The sequence below is a fragment of the Notechis scutatus genome, chromosome Z (assembly GCF_049901735.1).
Source record: "Notechis scutatus isolate UNSWTSFEM ecotype Mainland chromosome Z, rNotScu1.2, whole genome shotgun sequence".
NCBI lineage: Eukaryota > Metazoa > Chordata > Lepidosauria > Squamata > Elapidae > Notechis > Notechis scutatus.
Window position 1 is genome coordinate 135,677,309 of NC_142025.1, and position 15,351 is coordinate 135,692,659.

Below are 15,351 nucleotides of genomic sequence, written 5' to 3' on the forward strand. Positions count from 1 at the left end.
GTGTGAAAAGCAGTCATAAGTCATTTTTTTTCAGTGCCATTGTAACTTTAAATGGTCACCAAAGGAACTGTTATGAAATGAGGACTATCTATACTAGTAAATGCCCTTCTGTTGTGGGGCTTTTCTCCCTCCTGTTATTTAAAGAAGAATATGGCAAAGGGCATCTTTTTACCAAATTTTTAAGCCGCAAATGGATTTCAGTGATGCAGAATTTATTCAGATTTAAATTGTATTGATTTTAACTGTTCTTTCTTACACTGCATTTTTTAAAAAAAACCATTCTAAAACCACCTTGATTATTTCTACAAACAGAAAAACATGGATCAATTTTACAATAAAAAGCTAAATAAATATAAAGAAATTCTGTCTCATGAAAGATTCATCTTGTACATGGGAATGTACTACATTAGGGAGAATAGCTCAGCCTACTCCTTTGCTTGCTGTGCCATTTTTCTATTTGCAGAGTGATTTAAAACACACACATAGAAGCACCGACAGATGTGATTTTCCATTTATAGTCTGGAATGATGCATTTAATTCTAACATCTCATATTGCTTTATATATATATATGTATATATATATATATATATATATATATATATATATATATATATATATATATATATATATATATATATATATATATATATATATGTGTGTGTGTGTGTGTGTGTATGTATCTGTGTATATATGTGTAGGTCTGTGTGTGTGTGTGTGTGTGTAGCTTTGTTCGGGTATTTTCCCATGTCATTGTAGTTGTGCTTTTAAAGTTGTAGCAATGTTTCGGCAGAATCTCATCTGCCATCATCAGGCTTCTGTGGCAGATGAGATTCTGCCGAAACGTTGCTACAACTTTAAAAGCACAACTACAATGACGTGGGAAAATACCCGAACAAAGCTGAATACCATACATGTAAGTACCCGCAAAAACTTAAGAAAACAAATGTATGTATGTATGTATATATGTATGTATGTATGTATGTATGTATGTATGTATGTATGTATGTATATGTTCTGTCTCACCTTTCTTCTTTCCCAAAAAGATGAAAGAGTATAAACTCACACAAACACAGGCAGGCAAGCTGACTCGGACTTCACAGAGTTAATTCTTTGGAACTGATAATGTCCTTGGCATTCCAACACGCTCTGCCTGCCAAGTCCGAATTGATAACAAGTAAAAAGCTACTCACTGAAAATTACAAGGCAGACCACAAGAATAATTCACAACGAAAACCTGAAGTAAGAGTAAACTTTGTCCTGTACAAAGTTCCAGCCGACAACACACCCACTTTTATCCCCTGTGGGGTGTGGCTCAATGACTCAGCTCACTCTCTGACCGTCCCACGCCTCCTACGTTGCTGATCAAGTTTCTCCCTACGACGCTGCCTAGGATCAAGCCAACATTCTTCCTCTTGACTCCCTGTCAGGGGCTGCTCCAATATGCCTTCCTCCTGATTAATCTCAGGCTGTTCCTCTCGGTTGTCTGATGAAACCTGAGGCATCATCAGGGAGGAAGGCATTGCCAGAGAGGAAGGTCCTGGGGAGGAAGGCATTCCCAGTTCCTCCTCCTCATCTTCCGAGTCCTCTTCCTCTAACAGCACAGGCTTGGGAATCGGAGCCACAACACTATCCCTCACCGCAGGGCCCTTCCCCCGAGTCTGACGGTCAGGATGTGGTCTCAAGGGGAAATGGTCATAGAACATCTGTATAAGGTCCGGGGCGTGGATCGTGGAAGCATCCACCCAGGAAAGGGCCTCTGGCCCATCCCCCTGCTTCTCGATCAAATACTGGAACCACCCTTTCAGCCAGCGGGAATCCCTAATGCTGACCACGTTGCCGTCTACTGCGTCATCTTCACCGGGCACAGGTGGTGGATCATCAGCTGCGGGATGTTGAAGATCACACGAAGGGGCATCAGGGACCAAAAGGGAATGGTGGAAGACTGGATGAATTTGCATGGAGCGCGGTAGAGTCAGTCAATAGGCTATGGGGTTAATGACGGTCTCGATGGGAAATGAGCCGATGAACTGATGGTCCAGCTTCTTTATCGGGCGGTCAACCTGAAGATGTTTTGTGGAAAACCACACACGGTCTCCTACAGCCAGCAGAGGCATTGCCCGTCGAGAGCGATCTGCGAACCGCTTGTAATCTTCCTTGGCCCGTATCAGTTGCTGCCGAACTAACTGCTGAACTGAGTGTAGTTCTGAAAGGAATTCATGAGTCTCGGTAACAGGGGAATCTAAGAGTGTCAATGGAAAGAACCGCGGATGGTACCCCACATTAGCATAAAATGGTGTCATTTGGGTGGAGGTGTGCTGGGAGTTGTTGAATGCAAACTCTGCCAGGGGGAGATAATCAACCCAATTGTTCTGCCATTGGTTTACAAAACAACGCAAATATTGATCAAGAATGCCAATGACCTTCTCCGTCCCACCATCAGTTTCTGGATGGTGCACCGAGGACAAACACACCTGCACCTGTAACGCGGTCATCAGGCTTTTCCAAAATTGGGCTGTAAATTGTACACCGCGGTCAGAAACTACCCTGTCTGGCAGACCATGGAGACGAAAAACATGGTGCAAGAACAAACGGGCAGTTGTACGGGCCGATGGCAATTTATGACATGGAATGAAGTGAGCCATTTTTGTCAACATGTCGTCCACCACAAGCACAGTCGTAAATCCTGAGGATGAGGGTAAATGAGTCAAGAAGTCCAGGGAAATCGCTCCCCATGGTTTTTCTGGAGTCGGAAGAGGTTGGAGAAGACCAGGAGGCGCACCCGTCGCGGCTTTCGCTTGCCTGCATGGTACACAGGATGTGACATAGGCGTGGACATCATGCCGTACTCAAGGCCACTAAAAAGTCCGTGTTACAAGATGGAGGGTCTTAAAAAACCCAAAATGGCCGGCTGCAGGGTTGTCGTGACACTGAGTCATAATAAGGGCTCGAAGCGGCCCCGTGGGTACGTACAACCGGCCCCGATGCTTGAGTAAGCCTCCTCCAAAGTCCATGGGGATCCGGGTCCAATCTCCCCCATCCTCTGCTGCGACCAAGCATCTAGGCCTTGCGCCTCTCGCACCTGAGTCCGCAAGTCCACCGGTTCCTGGACTGCAGCCAAGGATTCTGCTGGCAGCACCATCCGTGGAGGAAGGGGGTCCTCGGGGCAAAGGTACTCAGGTTTGCGGGACAGGGCATCTGCCCTCTGATTGTGACCACTGGGGATATAGGTCACAGAAAAGTTGAACCGGGCAAAAAACGACCACCGGATCTGCCGCTGGTTCAATTTTCTTGCCGTTGACAAGTGTTCTAAATTCTGATGGTCCGTCCGGACCTCAACCTTGTGTCAGGCCCCCTCAAGATGATGTCGCCAAGCCTCAAACGCAGCCTTGATAGCCAGTAACTCTTTTTCCCAGATGGTGTAGTTGCGTTTGGAAGGAGTGAGTTTCCGGGAATAATAATAAGCGCAGGGAAAAAGAGTGGCGCTATCCACTGGGGCTTGCAACAGCACCACCCCAATAGCCACATTGGACGCGTCCATCTCCACCACAAAAGGACGATGCGGATCGGGGTGCCTCAGGACGGGTTTTGAGACGAAAGCATTCTTGAGGGCCTCAAAAGCCTGTTGCTGCGGGGGGCCCCACTGGAACGGGACCTTCTTTTGAAGGAGCTGAGTTACTGGACCTGTCAGCTTGGCAAAACCCAAGATGAAGGTCCGGTAATAGTTAGCGAACCCCAATAGGCATTAAACGTCCTTCACGCCACGAGGGGGTTCCCAACTACATAAGGCTTCCACCTTACGTGGGTCCATGGCGATACCTTTGGGAGAGATGATGTGCCCAAGGAACTCAATGGAAGTCTGGAAGAAGAAACATTTCTCCAGCTTCGCATAAAGTTGGTGCTCTCGAAGGCGTTACAAGACCAGATGAATGTGTTGAAGGTGGCTGTCCCTGGACCCAGAATAGATCAGAATATCATTCAGGTACACCACCACGAACCAATCTAACATATCCCGAAACACGTCATTCATCAGATGCTGGAAGACTGCGGGGGCATTGGTCAACCCAAACAGCATCACAGTGTACTCAAAATGGCCGTATCGGGTGCCAAATGCTGTCTTCCATTCGTCCCCCTCTCGCATCTGCACCAGGTTGTAGGCCCCTTGAAGATCGAGCTTGGTGAAGATAGTGGCCTCCCGCAACCCCTCCAACAACTCCGGAATGAGCAGCAAGGGGGAGTTATTCTGCACTGTGATGGTGTTTAGCTGGCGGTAATCACAGCACAAGCGTAAGTCTCCCGTCTTCTTCTTGACAAAGAGGACTGGGGCTGAGAGAGCGGGCAACAAAGGCCGAATGAACCCTCGGGCCATGTTTTTGTCCAAAAAATCCTGTAGTGCGGCCAGCTCGGACTCGGACATAGAGTACAAATGTCCCTTTGGCAGTGGTACATTGGGCAGAAGGTCCACTGGGCAATCATAGGGCTGATGGGGGGTAACCGGTCCGCCTCCTTCTCACTGAACACATCCGTGAAGTCTGTCAATTCAGGAGGTATGGAGATGACAGAGGCGGTGATGTCCTGGCCAGCACAGGTGTGGCAGAAGTGGTCCACGCACTGCAGACTCGGAAAAAAAATGGTGTTCCGTGACCATGCCACCTGTTGTTGAAGTGTTCGGTTTTGGCGATAGTTCTGATATTTTTAAAGTTAATCTCGTGTCCTGTGGCTTTGAGGTGTTGGACCAGGGAAGAGGTCGGTTCTTCTTTTTTGATTGAGTTCTTATGTTCTTCTGTTAGTTTGTCCAATGTATGTGGCGGGGCAGGCGGTGCACGGGATTTCGTATACCCCTTGGTTTTCTAACTCGATTTTGTCTTTAGGGTTTCTTAGGATGGTGGATATTTTTCTGTTTGTGCAGAATGCTGTTTTAATGTTGTGTTTTTGGAGGATCTTGCTGATTTTGTCTGTAGTGCCTTTTATATATCTTGGATTTTGGTTGGGGTTTCTTTTTGGATTAGGTGGGTAATCTTTCTAACCTGAGCACAACCAAGCCCCCACCTGAACAGAACACACCTCCAGCCAATCAGAACACAGCCAACCCCCCAACCAATCAGAACACAGCCAAACCCCAACCAATCAGAACACACCCCCACCCAATCAGAACACAGCCAATCCCCCACCCAATCAAGTCACACCCCCACTAGCAGTTAAAAGGAAGAAGCAGCTGCAAGCTCACATCACTCTGAGAAGCACAGAGTGGAAGACACAAGCCTGAAGATGATGAATGAGACTTCATCGAAACGTTGCCTAGATACTTCCAATCTTACGCGGGAGAAAACCCGAATAACCAAAGATACACACACACACACACACACACACACACACACACGTATGTATGTGTGTGTGTGTGTGTGTGTATGTATATGTATATGTATATGTATATGTATATGTATACACCATTCATAAAGTAATCAGCCCCCTTTCCCTAAGAATTCAGAAATTAGCTATTCTTGCACGAAGTCTTTTAGAAACTAGAAGCTAAAAATAAACAGGAACTTTCTACAGTGCTGTTAGTTTTGTTCTATCATCGCTCAGACAGGAGGGGAAAATGTATAACTTTTCCATCTGCTCAAGGGAGATTCAAATGGATCGATAACTTTGCCTGTAACAATGAGACTAAGTGTCATGTCTAATTGCTGCGAGAATTACAGCTCACCCAAACATAAATGAGAACCTACTTAAAGTCAGGGTGAGAACAATTTTTTTTCAACTGAGTATTTACCACAAAATACTAAAGTTATTTTAAATACATCGCAGTTCCTTGTATTTTACAAGATTAGAAGAGTATTTCAGGCCGTATTCTGAATGTCCTGTATTTATTGTGTCATTTTATCTCTCTTTTCCCCAAAGGGGCTCCATGGGGGCAGGCAAATATTTTCCCTCCCTGGTTAAGCTTATCTGTGAGATAAGCTGATCATTGGTGGCTGGAATGGTGAGTTTGAGTGGGCATTTTTATCTAGTTCTCCTTCATTCTAATCCAACTTTGAATAAACTGGGATGGTAGGACGAAGCCAGCCTCTATGTTGAAAGGCATTCTTCTATCAAATATTAGCTAGTCCCCACAGTTCAGGCCAAAATTCCTGCTGCTGAGTGAGACATTTTGTCCCTTTTTACGACCTTTCTTGCCACAGTTGTTAAGTGAATCACTGCAATTTGTTAAGTTAGTAACTTCCCAGAGGAATCTAGCTATGAGATAGCCATTTGAGGTAGCTCAGACAGAGAGCACTAACCACGAGTCCTAACAATACCTTTACAACTAGTCCTCAACTTACAACCATCCGTTTAGCGATTGTTCAAAGTTACAACGGGACTGAAAACAGTGACTAACCATCTGTCTTTGCGTTTACAGCCATTGCAGCATTCTCACGGTTACATGATCCAAATTCGGGCACTGGCAGCCAGCATGTATTTTGTGATAGTTGCCGAATTCTGTGGTCATGCCAGAGGTGGTATTCAGCAGGTTCCCACCAGTTCTGGAGAACCGGTAGCAGAATTTTCAGTAGTTTGGAGAGCCGGCAACTACCGCCTCTGACTGGCTCCACCCCCATCTATTCTCCGCCTCCCATTGAGTCTCAGCTGATTGGCTGGTTCTTCTTTTGTTGCCCTGCACAGGAGAACGGAGCTGGAAAGCAGGTTAGCGGGGTTGGGGAGGGAATGGGGATTTTACAGTATGCCCTGAAGTAGGGAGGGACTAGGGATTTTATAGTATCCTTCCCCTGCCACGGCCACCAAGCCACACTCACCACACCATGCCACGCCCACCAAGCCAAGCCAAGCCCACAGAACCAGTAGTAAAAATGTTTGAATCCCAACACTGGGCCATGCAATTGCTCTTCACAACTTTCCCAGCCTGCAGATACCAAGCAAAGTCAACGGGGGAAGCTGGATTTGCTAATGACTACCGTTAACAGCTGCAGTGACTCCTTTAACAACCATGGCAAAAAAACCCAAAGGTAATAATATCAAACATCACTCATTTAACAATAACCTTATTTAGCAACAGAAATGCTGGTTGCAATTTTGGTTGTTAAGTCAAGGACAACCTGTGTGGTAAGGTCACAGGCACAGAATCTTCCAAATTTGAAGGTCTCTCTCTCCTCCTTTACTTTGCCGAAAACAACGGAGGGTCCCTTCTGAGGTGCTATTTTGGACTCAGTCTAAGCTGCAGCTCCTTCTTCTGTCTCCCAAGGCTCAACCCACATATTATTAGACCCTGGAGGCAATTCTGAGTGCTCTTCATCTTAAATTTATTTGGATAAAAATAACAGATGTAGGAATTATAGCAAAAATTGGCAACTCCGGCATTTGTGCAGATTCTAGTGACGGCTAGCTCTTCAACCAGAGGGAGAGAGAAATGATATACATCCTTGACTTATGAGCACAATAGAGCCCAACGTTTATTATTAATTTTGTCAAGTGAGACACTTGTTAAATGAGTTTTGCTCCATTTTACGACCTTGCTTGCCACAGTTGTTAAGTGAATCACTGCAGTTGTTAATTCAGTAACATGGTCATTAAGTGAACCTGGCTTCCCCATTGACTTTGCTTGTCAGAAGGTCACAATAGGGGATCACATGATCCCAGGAACACTGCAACCGTCATAAATATGAACCGTCGTAAATATGAACCGTCATAAATATTAACCAGTTGCCAAGTATCCGAATTTTGATCATATCACCATGGGGATGCTGAAACAGTCATAAGCCACTTTTTTCAGTAGTGTTATAACTTTGAATCGTCACTAAATGAACTGTTGCATGTGGTAAGTTGAGGACGACCTGTACTTATTTTCCTTCGATTGCAGAGACTCAAATCGGTTTTGAAGATGTCCGTAAGGTGAGATGTTTGTATGAGCCTAACTAATCGGTGTATTTACTTTGCATATTTTTTCTTTCACTTCCCCTGCAGACGGTGCAGGATTTGCAATGCATAGCAAATCACCGTTATTCTGAGGTACAGAGGTGGCACATCTGCAGTATCTCTACTGTTTCCCCTTATGAATGTGCCTGTTCCTTTATTAGAAGTGGGGAATGCCGCTTGTGGGAAGGAATAAAAGAAAGAAAGATAATTTGAACGACTTAGATTTACTAGACCGCTCACGGGCTTGCAATCTGAAGCTGCAGCCGCCTCAATTTGGCTGGGTTGAATTTCCTGAAAGCACAGAAGACATGATTTAATTTCTCCCTCTGCAGTCACCAATGTATTTACTGGAGAATAAAGCTTTCTGCGTAGTAGTATCTCCCCCTTCTTTTTCCTCGCAGGCTGCAGGTGGGAGGGGAGAGAGTTACTTCCTTCCCTGGCTCCTTGTCTTGTTGTATAAATTTATGGGGAGAGAGAGAGCGGGGAAGGAGGGGGAGAGAGAGAGAGAGAGAGAGGGAGGGGCAGATGCATCTTGGTCTCTCGAGAAATGGGGTGAGGATGGCCTGGCTATGAGCTAAATGGGAGGTTGCCTCCCTTTCTAGGATGAATCACTCAGAAGTAATTTCCAAGAGTGCTGCTAATGGATTGCAGAACAGGAAAAGAAAAGGGGGGGAAAACAATTTTATGGCTGGAACGTTGGCCCAAACTAAGGCAACTAGCTCAGCAGGATGGCATGTCAGCCCAAGGTTGTAGCTGCATACATCACAAAAAAGGGAAAAAAAACAAAAACAAATTTCACTTTGAATGGAGGAATAATCCTCTTAATGGGGAATTATTGCAAAAATGTTTCAGCTGGTTAGACTTTGGACTAACCTTGTGAAGTAGATCACTTATTTAGAAACCTCTTAGCAAGGACAGTGTTTCTCAACTTCAGCAAATTTAAAGTGCGTGAACTTCTGGGAGTTGATCCCAGAATTCCCCAGTCAGCACGGTTAGCTGGGGAATTCTGGGAGTTAAAGTCTACACACCTTAAAATTTGCTAAGGTTGAAAAACACTGCCTTAATGGTTAACTATCATTCTAGTGCTTTGTGATTTCAAACACAAGGGTTCGTAGAAAATTCTAGTTAAAAAAAAGAGGAAATGACTCAGTTTAAATGAGAAATTATAAGGATATTTTGTAACAATAATCTCAGTTCTTACATTACACCTTCCCCTTTTATTCCAAACTATATGAAATGTTAAAAAAAAACGCTAAAAAATATTGGTGCTGGATACTCTAATCCAGAAAGCAGCTAAGAAACCATAGATTCTCACATAAGAAACATTAAGTCAAAAACAAACAAAGCACATTATTACCAAGTGCAGTGTGGGAACCCAAACTCTATTTCATAAATGAATGGAATGCCACGACTGAAGATTTCTCCTCCATCTCTTGAAAATTATATTTTTTTCTGGTCAATATAAGGCAAAAATGGGCCCCTCTAAGGTTTTTAGCCAAGATATATACTCAGAACATGGTGCCATAGCACCACCTTCTGGCTAGAGTTTCATAATCCATGCTTTTGAATTATTGTGACATGAGCATGCATGCTTGAATTAACATTTTGCATGGAAGTTAAATTGAATTTGTTTGTAGGGTGGCTTTAAAATCATGCCTGAATTGACAGCATTTTCAGAACAAGCGGAAATTTGAGGATCTTTCCAGCAAGTATGCACCCTATCCCAAAAGACTTTGTGAACCCCAGAGCTGATAAATCATATGGCAGAGACAATTCACATGGACCAATATGTCTCCCTGTTTCTCGGTATACATATACCAGAACACACTGATCCATTGACCAACCCAGATTGGATCCTGCAGCATTGATCCTCAATTCCTGGCCAATGATAGGAGATATTCAGGAGATGCTTCAGTTCAGCTCTGCCAAACAGGGCAAATACATAAGACATGAATTCGTTCAATAGAGAGAGGACTATATCTAAATTTGACTCTTCCTTCTGCCACTGAGTTTTATTACTTGGACAACATTTAAACAAAATATCCAGCTTGCATATTGACATGGACTAAAATTTTGAATGCTGGGTGATAAAATGTGGACATCAGAAAATAAAAAAAAAAGAGGCTCAGGTAAAGTCCAGGATTTGCAAAAAATAAAAATGTTTTAAAATACCAGAGGACTGCATAGACTTAATGGCCCTAAAATGACTTCCTGTGGAAGTCTTTAGTAGAGTTGGAAGGGACCTTGGAGTTCTTCTGGTCTAACCCTCTGCTTAAGCCGAGGACCTTATGTCATTCTGGACAAATGGCTGCCCAATCTTCTTGAAAACCTCAGTGATGGAGCACCCACTATTTCTGAAGGTAATCAGTTCCACTGATTAATTGTTCTCACTGTCAGGAAATTTCTAGGTCGGTTCTCTCTTTGCTAAGTTTCCACCCATTACTTCTGCCTTGCCCTCAAGTGCTTTTGAGAGTAGGTTGACCCCCCTCGCACTTCTTTGTAACACTCCCTTAGATACTGGAACACTGCTATCATGTCACCCCGGTCTTTCTCTTCATTAGACTAGACATACCATTCATCAAATGATTTAGCCTCCAGCCCTCTAATCATCCTTGTTGCTCTTCTCTACACTCTTTCTAGAGTCTCAATATCGTTTTTATATTACAGTGATCAAAATTGGATGCAGTATTCCAAGTGTGGTCTTGCCTGTGCAGCATAAAGCAAAATTACCCCTTCATGTGATCTTGATACTATTCCTCTGTTGTAGAACTGCATTGGCTTTTTGGTACATTGCTGGCTCATATTTAAGTGATTGTCCACTAGGATTCCTAGATCCCTCTTACAGTTACTGCTGTTGAGCCAACTACCACATATTCTATAACTGTGTATTTTGTTTTTCTTGCCTAAGTTTAAAACCAAATCCCCTCATCTAAATCATGTCTGAAGATGTAGAAGAGTATTGGCACCAAGACAGAAACTTGGGGTGCCTCGCTGCATGCTTCCCTCCATGTAAATGCAGTTTCATTGAGAGCTACATGTTGAGTACAGTTTGTTATCCAGTTATGAATCCATCTGGTGGTGATGCTGTCTACCCTTCATTTTTCTATCTTATCGAGAAATAGGTTGTGATCTACTTTGTCTAATGCTTTACTGAAACATGTCCAGACTCCAGAGCATTTTTCTGGTTCGCTAATTTAGTCACTTTGTCAAAGAAATACAATATGGTTTGTCTAGTATGATCTGTTTTGACAAACCTATGTTGCTTCTAGTAATATACTTCCTTGTTTCTAGGTGTTCTCAGAACCGTTGCTTGGACAGAAGATGAGAAAAACAGGAAGGTCTGTCAAACCTTTGAAGTAGCAGCACTATTTTTCTGCAGATTCCATTTTGCAAAATGATTTTTTGCATCATCGTTTCTGTAGCTTATGTAGATAACCCTGTAGTCTCCAAATCAGATAGATTGTGCTGCAGTCTTCTGATATGATACAGGAATATATACAGAGCTAAAAACCATCCTTTTTTCTTCCTGGATCTGCATTTGAGTTAATTTTTGAGCCTACATTTCCAATGCATATTTAAACTAGTTTCAGACTTCTGAATGAATAGTTCTGTAGCTCTACTATTAAGCTAGAAATTAGAAAATTAGATTTTTGTGGGAAGTCCCTGACAGATACGGGTTTCTCACCTGATCTCCTGGAGATGGTTCATAGTTACCACCGTTGGCTACTTCCAAGTCTGACTTTGCATATGCATAGGAGACAGCAGAAAAAAATAATTTAAAAAAAGCATTTGAATGTTGAAAGCTTACTCAGAATCAGCAGAATCTGGTCCAACATACTGCATTTGTGTTTACATAGGATTTTTTCCCCTGAATCTGCAAAGACAGCTGTTTGGCCTCATGGTCTGCAATCACGAATATGGTCGACCATCTCAATGCAAATCTATGAACATAACCATTGTCCAATCTGAACCTAGTTGTTTATCCAGAGATCCTTCACCTGAGGTCAGATTGGTCCTTTAGGAAACCTTTCCAAAGAGCTATGGGGAAGTAGTTGACCTGCTCTTGGGTAACAGAGTCCCACCCCCTCAATTCCCCAATGATTTCACACTTTGTTCCTTTACTTTGGGCTTGTAAATCATTAACAAACCCAAGGACAGAATGGGAAACAACTCCTGGAAAGGCCTCTATCAGATGTCCTACAACAATTCGCCAAGAGTAAGACTTTTATCAACAGGTAGAACAGCTGCCTTTTGCCAAATAGGAATTCTGTGAATTGTAATCCCGCACATATGGAGAGCACCAGTCCGTAAAATATTCTTCCAATTATTGTATTACTTAGAACTAACACGCATCAGGAGACCTTGCCTTTAAATCCTCCTCCCTATCCTGGCTGATTAACTTTTCCAGCTGTTGATGGTATAGAAGGTCAAAAATAAAATGTCCACAAATGGTATAGCAAAACCATTTTATTGGCTTACAAGGTTACAAGGCTAAGCAGCATTGAAATAAGGAAGGAGTACAGGAACATACCCAGCTGCTCTTCGTGTGATAGGAGATGGTTTCCCCATTTTTTCCCTAATGACACGTCCATCAAAGCATCGGAATTCTTACATTTTCAGGATGTTTTTCTGCATGGGATCGTGACTTATCAGAACTTGTTCTGGGAAACTGTATTTGCTTATTGCATAGCCTGGTCATGTTGCATTAAATCAGCTCAGCTAATGACCTTCAGATATGCTTGCTATTCCTCCCCTTCTCCTGTGGAGTTCAACAGACTTCCTGAAATCCTTCAGGGCTCTGCTCTGCAGACAGTTTCCAGCCGTTGTTCTGTCCTCTATTTACGTAGATTGCATGGACAAGGCTATCTTGGCTTACTGCCTCTGCAGATATGTCAGGCTGACTCCCATCATCCTTTTCCATGCTGGCTAGGAATTGTGAGTGCATATCAAGGGCAAGAGATTGTAAAAACTACCTCTGTCATTTTTTGTACCAATCATTCTCTCATATATATTTTGTTCTCATGCATGGTTTCTATGGCTTCATTGTTCCACCAAACATCCTTTTTCATATGTTCACTATAACTCCACACACTTAACAGAATAATAAAGTTGGAAGGGACTTTGGGGGTTCCAAACCCCTAGTTTGTGAAATGGTATCGGTCTACAACAGGTCAGAAACCGGGCCACACGAACATGCGAAGCCCCAACTGTGGGATGCAGACAGCATGTGAAACCATGACCCCTCTGGTCCATGGAAAAACCTCTCTTCAGTCCATGGTACCCGAAATGATAGGGGCTGCTGTTCTAGTCCAACCCACTTCTCAGGCAGGAAACCCAACACCTTTTCAGACAAATGGTTGTCCAATCTCTTCATAAAACCTTCAGTGTTGGAGCATCCACAACTTCTGGAGGCAAGTTGTTCCACTGATTAATTGTTCTAACCGCCAGAAAATTTCTCCTTAGTTCTAAGTTGCTTCTTTCCCGGATTAGTTTTTATTAAATACTGCAGGTGGAAGGACGGAGGTGACAAGGAATAACGTTGCGAACAATTTATTAATCCTTACATTCAGCTTACAGCAACAGCTGGCTCCGTCTGACAGCGCTCCTTATATAGTCAGCTGTCAGACGGGACAGCCAATCAGAACAAACCTCTCTTCCCGCTTAAACAGTGGACCAGAGTGAAAACTTCAGTTCACAACAGTTTCCAATCCATTACTTCATATCCTGCCTTCAGGTGCTTCGGAAAATAAGTTGACCCCCCTCTTCTTTGCAGCAGCCCGTTAGATATTGGATCACTGCCATCATGTCACCATCCAGTCCTTCTTTCCATTAAACTAGACATGCCCAATTCCTGCAACCCTTCTTTGTATGTTTTAGCCTCCAGTATGGCATTCTGTGACAATTCTTATCACCCTTTCCCAAGCAATTTCAATGCTCTTTCCTTATCTCAGTTTCCATTCATCTGTTGAGAAATTAAACTAGTACTTTTTCATTCTATTGCTGTAATTCTTCTACTTTATCCCTCTTCTTTCCCCCCTTTCCTTCCATTGCTGCTTTTTCTCAGATTTCACTCTTGACAATAGTTGTTTACTAAGATTTTTTTCACCCTTGCACCTTCCCTCCCTTAGTCTTTTGTCATAAACAATCAAATTGATCCTGTTTTTAGCATTACATGGGTAGTCCTTGAATTATGAACATAACTGGGAGTAAAAATTCTATTGTTAGACAAGGTGCTTGTTAAGAGATCCATGCCTGATTTCATAACTTTTTTTTTTGCCATGGTTGTTAAACGAGTCACTACAGTTAAGTGAATTGTAGGGTCATTAAGCAAATCCAGCTTCCCACACTGACTTTGTCAGAAACTGGCTGGGAAGGTCTCAAACGGTGATCAAATGACTCTGGGGTGCTGCAACAGTCATAAATATATGTTGGTTGCCAAGTATCTGAATTATAATCATGTGGCTGTGGGGATACTACAATGGACATAACAGCAAGGACCAGTCTTAAGTCACTTTTTCAGTGCCTTTGTAAATTTGAACATTTGCTAAATGAACGGTTGTAAATTGAGGGCTATTTATTCTTTTGCTGTCTGTGCCAAAACCTTTTTTGTGCTCTGGTTTTCAGTTAGGAGGTAGTGGACGATATGTTTGGAAAACCTCTGTAAAATATTTCTTAATACAACGCCTTCCATAAATTCTGACCTGCAACTTCATCTCCCCAGCTGCTCTGCTGTAACTCGTCTCCATCTGTAGATGATTAGGATCACAGTTCAACACATCTAAGTAGCAATCTGGTTGGAAAAGTCTAGCAAAAAAGAATATTTCTTGGCAGCGAGCTGCAATTTTTGAAACTTTCCAATCATGCTTCCCATGTTCCTGTATACAGGTAGTCCTCCACTTACCACCATTCAAAGCACAAAGGCACTGAAAAAAGTTACCACTTTTCACACTTGCAAATGTTGGCGGAACGCCACAGTCACATGATTAAAATCCAGACGCTTGGCAGTGGGCTCATATGTCTGATGGTTATGGTGTTCTGGGGTTATGGAATCCTTTTGAGATATCCTTGTTAGGAATCTGTCCACCAATTAGTTGGGTTGGCAATATATAAATCAACAATGTATGTTTGTAGCTTTAAGACAAAATCACTGTATTGATTTATACTATATTCCGATTGTTTGATTATATTGCAAACTACCATAAGAGGGAACTAGAGATCATAGCTTGCTCTCTCTGACATTCTGTCTCTCTGACATTCTGTATCTCTGACATTCTGTTGCTATCTAAGGTTCTCTGTTGTATTTATGCTGTGCTTATATTTTTTTATCTTTGTTTACAGTAAATGACAAAGACAACTGGTAAGAAGACTTTGTAATTGGATATTCTTTGGACTGTTAAACGTATATGACCTGGACCGTTTATTGGACTGTGCTATTTCTTAAA

The 15,351-nt window shown here is 42.9% G+C and overlaps 1 protein-coding gene and 1 long non-coding RNA gene across 2 annotated transcripts in view; one reads left to right on the top strand and one right to left on the bottom strand.

Annotated features, from left to right (window-relative positions):
• Positions 1 to 11,735, bottom strand: part of EMP3 (epithelial membrane protein 3 (MAM blood group)) — a 112,980-nt gene extending 101,245 nt beyond the window's left edge. Inside the window, exon 1 of the mRNA XM_087944895.1 lies at positions 11,595 to 11,735. The gene's annotated coding sequence lies outside the window, so the exon portion shown is untranslated. The remainder of the gene's footprint in view (positions 1 to 11,594) is intronic.
• On the top strand, positions 9,883 to 15,351 carry LOC148129317 (uncharacterized). Its single transcript, XR_015745551.1, has 3 exons — positions 9,883 to 10,269; positions 11,201 to 11,247; positions 15,248 to 15,351. It is a non-coding gene; the product is annotated as an uncharacterized LOC148129317 (long non-coding RNA).